Below are 6,000 nucleotides of genomic sequence, written 5' to 3'. Positions count from 1 at the left end.
TGCTACATGCAAGTAAGAATCCTACACTAACAGTTTTCTCCAGGATTGTGCAGATATATATTGTTCAATAAATAAATCCACATGCTACAGTGACTCATCAGGACTTAGTAAATAGTTAGTAGGTAAATAGTAAATAATAAATAAGTTAGGTGATAGCTTATGGAACCCACAGGAGCACAGAAGGCTTCTCCCAAACAAATCCTTCGAGTGGCTCTGCAAGAGACAAGCATCTATATTCTCCAGGGCCTTTTTCCACTTATTGGCCCCTGGACGTTTGCCAGTTGAGTGTTATGGCACACACGCTTTTCCCTCTTCTGCGGGAGCACGTAGAAGCTCCACTAGACAGGCCCCCGCACGCGCTGTGCAGACCGTGCCCACACGCCGCCACAGCCGGAGGCAATCTGCAATCCACGCACCTGGGACTAATGAAAGGCGTCAGGAAAAAGAGCCTCGCCGCTGACTTCTCCTCGTCGGAACGTAGCCCTGTGTACAGTAAGCTTCGCGTCTCTGACTTACCGCCTGCTCTCTCTCGCTTGCTTGTCTCCCTCGTGCCTTGTCCTGATTCCTTGTTGTCGCTTGTTTTCCCCCACAGCTCCTCGTGTCTCAGCTTTTGCTGTGCGCCTCCGCTGCAACTATTTCCCCTAGACCTTGATTGCCTTCCCTGATCCCCGACCCCACGCTTGGACTTTGGACGCCTCTCTCCTGCCCCACGACTCCGCTCGGACCACGCACTTCTTTGCTTCTTCCCTCTGGACGCGGTCACATCCAACACGCACTCCAACAAACCCTACGGTATTTACATACGGTTAATTTCCACACATAGCCTTCCATTCACACACATAGTAGCATACAAACTCCATGTAATCATCAAGCACTCAATAAAACCCTTTGAGCTTGATCCTCTGTTGTTGTGCCGTCTCCTTCCCCTTATCTAAACATAACATTGAGAAGTGGTATTGGCCCTGGGCATATTTTATACAGATGGCCCTCCAGCAAATGTCTGGTTTCCCTGTCTTAGTCATCTACAAAAATCGGCAGAGTTTATACGGCAAATAAACAAATAAATAGGTTACTATTGGTCTTCTGATTCTGTTATATCACCAATATCCCCACAATCGCCACACAGTGCTAGTCTATGTACATTGACGCCATTACAGGCAGAAGCTGCCATTAATAAATGAAGATGAGGTGGCACTCAGTTGTGCCTCAACATTGATTGTGCGCAATGACTCGGCAAACTGCTGGCCTGCTGTGCAGTGAGACTGTATTGCTATATGAATTATATCAGCTAACTAAACTATGGCATAGTTTAGTTAGCTGAGGTATATAATGTACAGTGTATTTTGTCAACAACTGTATGTGTGTAACGTATTTCTTGTGCTGCGCAATCATAAAACTGCTGCAAAGACGCACTGTGTGAGGCTCGCAGTAATCCGGCCTCCTGGTGGTAGAGGGCGGTAGTGATCCCAGAGATCATTCCTCGGCCGCAGAAGAAAAAAAAAAAAAGTTAGCAAGTCAATTAGTGCAGCGATTGTTTATTTCCTCTCGCCTGAACTTTTATTAAAAACATGGAGGATTACATATGTAAAATAAAACAGTTTTCTAAACTGGACTTTCAATCGAAGCAGGAGGTAATAATTAAAGGTAGACCAACGCCGGAGCTAAAAGGTTTGCTTTTGACTTCGGGACGGAAGACCCGTTCTTTTCATACGGCGTGGTACACACGCAAAGGCTGCCTGTGTGGATGTCCAGCAAGAAAGGTAAGACCATAATAATGTTTTTTTTATTAAATGTGCTTTTTTGTGTGCTACAGTTTGTATGTGTAAAGAATGCTGGTATGAGCTTTTAAACGTAACCCGTTAACTGCTGCCAATCACATGGTAAATAAGATACTCTTTAGGGTTCATATGTTTGTAAATCTGACTGTGATGGTCATTCAACACGAACAATCTGAGTCTAAGAATAGATCTGACCAACCTGAGTCTATGAGCATGAACTGATCAAGCCTACTTGGATGAGAAGCGAAACTTTTTCTAAGACAAACCAAACAGTCCAGTTGCAATGGATTGAATGCCTTGAGATTACAATGACCTGGATGAATGAGAACATCAATAGGCATTGATGTATTGAAAATTAGTATTTCTACGTCTATGTTACAGACAGAGGGGGAATTAGCTCAAATGGTAGAGCGCTCGCTTTGCTTGTGAGAGATAGCGGGATCGATACCTGCATTTTCAAAAAGTTTTAATGTCAAAAAAAGGTTTCCTTTTGAGTAGAAGTAGGTAAATGAGCATACTTTTATCTGTTAAAGATGAGAAGTCATTTTGAGGAAACATGCAGAAAGGTCAAGTAGTCACCTAAGCTCTAGAAAGTTGTTGACACATGACAGTGTGATACTCTGTAACCACAGTCAAACATTGTTATTCTGATCTACGCGTTCACAACCTTTCGTCAGTTTAGGCCGACTAAAAAGAACAACAGCTCGATGAGGATGGGATTCGAACCCACGCGTGTAGAACAAAATGGATTAGCAGTCCATCGCCTTAACCATTCGGCCACCTCATCTTAGTTTGTTCATGTCAATACTTGCTGAGAGGCTGCAAATAATAGTTTTTATGAACAAAGTCTACATCACAACATGTAACCACATGGACATATAGAGGAATTAAGATATTGTTGTGTTATTTTTACAACATTAAGAAAAATAGTAAACTACCGTAATTTCCGGACTATAAGCCGCACCTGAATATAAGCCGCACCAGCTAAATTTAGGGGAAAATACAGATTGCTCCATATATAAGCCGCACCCGACTATAAGCCGCAGGGTTTTGATGTGTAATTACCGTAGTATATAGGGGTTCCTGCTACCACGGAGGGGATTGTCGGGACAGAGATGACTGTTTGGGAACGCAAAGCGTCCCATTTATTAACAATAAATCTTTCAATCATTCAATCAAACTTTCCCATCTTTGACATGGCGAACAGCATTCATGCAGAGTACAAATAATACAACGGTGCAAAGTAATACAAAGTGCTCGCCTGTACGTTATCAAAATAACCAGCCTACCGGTATATGAAATGTCAGTCTTTAATCACTGTGTCATCGTCTTCCTCCTGCGTACTAAAACCACCGAAATCCTCTTCATCGGTGTCGGAGAAGAACAGGCCGTAAATAAGCCGCACTGTTGTATAAGCCGCAGGGACCAGAACGAGGGGAAAAAGTAGCGGCTTATAGTCCGGAAATTACGGTATATAAATATTTGGGGTTTTGGCACCAACCGTTGGACATAATCTGACCAATCTAAATCTATAAACCCAAACTGATGAAGCCTACTTGGATGAGAGGCGAAACGTCAAGGTCAACCTTGACATTGATGACTGAACAGAGGAGGTGGTCTGTGAAATCACCTATTATCCACATACAACACTGTTCTTTCAACCATTCCTAAAATACTGTGCAATTTAGCCTCCAGCAAATAACAGGAGTTAGAAACACCCTGGTCACAGATGCTCCTCTGTGCTTTTGTTACAACTGAAGGAAATGCTAACAAGGGTGATTCTGACTATGTTGGGCTGATAGTGGTCGATCCACAGCGATACTTCTGCCACACAATACCACAATGGGAACGAAGGGAAATTCAACTTCGATGACTGTCGTTGCTGCGATGCGTTGGCGACTTGTCCAAGGTGTTCACCGCATTCCACCCAAATGCAGCTGAGATAGGTTCCAGCACCCCACGCGACCCCAAAAGGGACAAGCGGTAGAAAGCGGATGAATGGATGACTGTCGTTGGCACTGACAGAGGGAATGCTCTTCTGCATCTCAACAGATGTTTTGCTCACTACGATAGGGCAATACCATCTTTGCCCAGGCACACCCTCCTTGTGTTGGAGTATAAGAATTTGGGGTTTTGGCAATAGCCACTAGACTAGATCTGACCAATCGGAGTCAAAAGTTAAATCCGAACAATCTGAGTCTAAGAATAGATCTGACCAACCTGTTTCTATGAGCATGAACTGATCAAGCCTACTTGGATGAGAAGCGAAACATTTTCTAAGACAAACCAAACAGTCCAGTTGCAATGTATTGAATGCCTTGAGATTACAATGACCTGGATGAATGAAAACATCCAGGGGCATTGATGTATTGAAAAATAGAATTTCTACATCTATGTCACAGACAGCGGGGGAATTAGCTCAAATGGTAGAGCGCTTGCTTTGCATGTGAGAGGTAGCGGGATCGATACCTGCATTCTCCAAATGTTTTAATGTCAAAAAAAGGTTTCCTTTGAGTAGAAGTAGGTTTGTGAGCATACTTTTTTCTATTAAAGATGAGAAGTCATTTTGAGGAAACATGCAGAAAGGTCAGGTAGTCACCTCAGCTCTAGAAAGTCGTTGACACATGACAGTGTGATACTCTGTAACCACAGTCAAACATTGTTATTCTGATCTACGCGTTCACAACCTTTCGTCAGTTGAGGCCAACTAAAGAGAACAACAGCTCGATGAGGATGGGATTCGAACCCATGCGTGTAGAACACAATGGATTAGCAGTACATCGCCTTAACCACTCGGCCACCTAATCTTAGTTTGTTCATGTCAATACTTGCTGAGAGGCTGCAAATAATAGTTTTTATGATCAAAGTCTACATCACAACATGTAACCACATCATACTTGCCAACCCTCCCGTTTTTAGCGGGAGAATCCCGATATTCAGCGCCTCTCCCGACAACCTCCCGACAGAGATTTTCTCCCGACAAACTCCCGTTATTCAGCCGGAGCTGGAGGCCACGCCCCCCCCAAAAAAAGTCTGCCGCAGCTGCGATTGGACCTGACCAGCCTCCGGGTACAAGTACTGGAGTACCAATTGCTTGCCAGGGAAGATCTTCCCCAGGAAGCAAGGATTGACCGGTTTTGGGCCATGCTAGGGAGAGATGGAAGATTCCACACTCTTGTGCATTTGATGAAAGCACTTTTGTGTGTGCCACACAGCAATGCATCATCAGCAGGCACGTGCACACATAGGGCCCTATTGGTGCTTGAGCACCTGCCCTTTTTTGCCTCGTCTTAAAAAGTGCCCTCTGCCTGTGTGTGTGTGTTTTTTTTTTTTCTTTAAACAACATTAATAAATTCCTGTCAGGGATGTAAAAAAAAAAAAAACACAAAAAAACAGCGGTACAAAAACCCCCTGCCGCTTCCGCTGAGACGTGACAGTGGAGCAAGTTGAACCTGTGAGTTATGGTCCAGTCGCCGTCCACTTATTCAGCATCTAATATGGGTAATATTTCAGAAAAACGCTGTATTATTCTATTATTCAATGTGTTAGCTTCTGTTTTTGCCGGACATCGGAGCACGGCGCATCAATTGAGCACGCCACATAAAGTCCGCACAGAGCAGAGCGGATCGTGCAGGACAGGAAGTAGTGTCCAAAATACAAAGTAAAACACCGGGTTAATTTTCAAAAGCTCAAATGGTACAGCGCTCGCTTTGCATGTGAGAGGTAGCGGGATCGATACCTGCATTCTCCAAATGTTTTTATGTCAAAAAAAGGTTTCCTTTGAGTAGAAGTAGGTAAATGAGCATACTTTTTTCTGTTAAAGATGAGAAGTCATTTTGAGGAATCGTGCAGAAAGGTCAGGCAGTCAGCTCTAGAAAGTCGTTGACACATGACAGTGTGATACTCTGTAACCACAGTCAAACATTGTTATTCTGATCTATGCGTTCACAACCTTTGGTCAGTTGAGGCCAACTAAAGAGAACAACAGCTCGATGAGGATGGGATTCAAACCCACGCGTGTAGAACACAATGGATTAGCAGTCCATCGCCTTAACCACTCGGCCACCTCATCTAGCTTTGTTCATGTCAATACTTGCTGAGAGGCTGCAAATAATAGTTTTTATGATCAAAGTCTACATCACAACATGTAACCACATGGACATATAGAGGAATTAAGATATTGTTGTGTTATTTTTACAACATTAAAAAAAATAGTAAACTG

The 6,000-nt window shown here is 43.5% G+C and overlaps 1 non-coding gene across 1 annotated transcript; it reads right to left on the bottom strand.

Annotated features, from left to right (window-relative positions):
* Window positions 1-5,768: 5,768 nt before the first annotated feature.
* Window positions 5,769-5,850, bottom strand: trnas-gcu (transfer RNA serine (anticodon GCU)). The gene has a single exon. It is a non-coding gene; the product is annotated as a tRNA-Ser (tRNA).
* Window positions 5,851-6,000: the final 150 nt, after the last annotated feature.

This window comes from Entelurus aequoreus, linkage group LG07, assembly GCF_033978785.1.
Source record: "Entelurus aequoreus isolate RoL-2023_Sb linkage group LG07, RoL_Eaeq_v1.1, whole genome shotgun sequence".
Taxonomy (NCBI): Eukaryota; Metazoa; Chordata; class Actinopteri; order Syngnathiformes; family Syngnathidae; genus Entelurus; species Entelurus aequoreus.
This window is presented reverse-complemented; position numbering and strand designations above follow the sequence as displayed.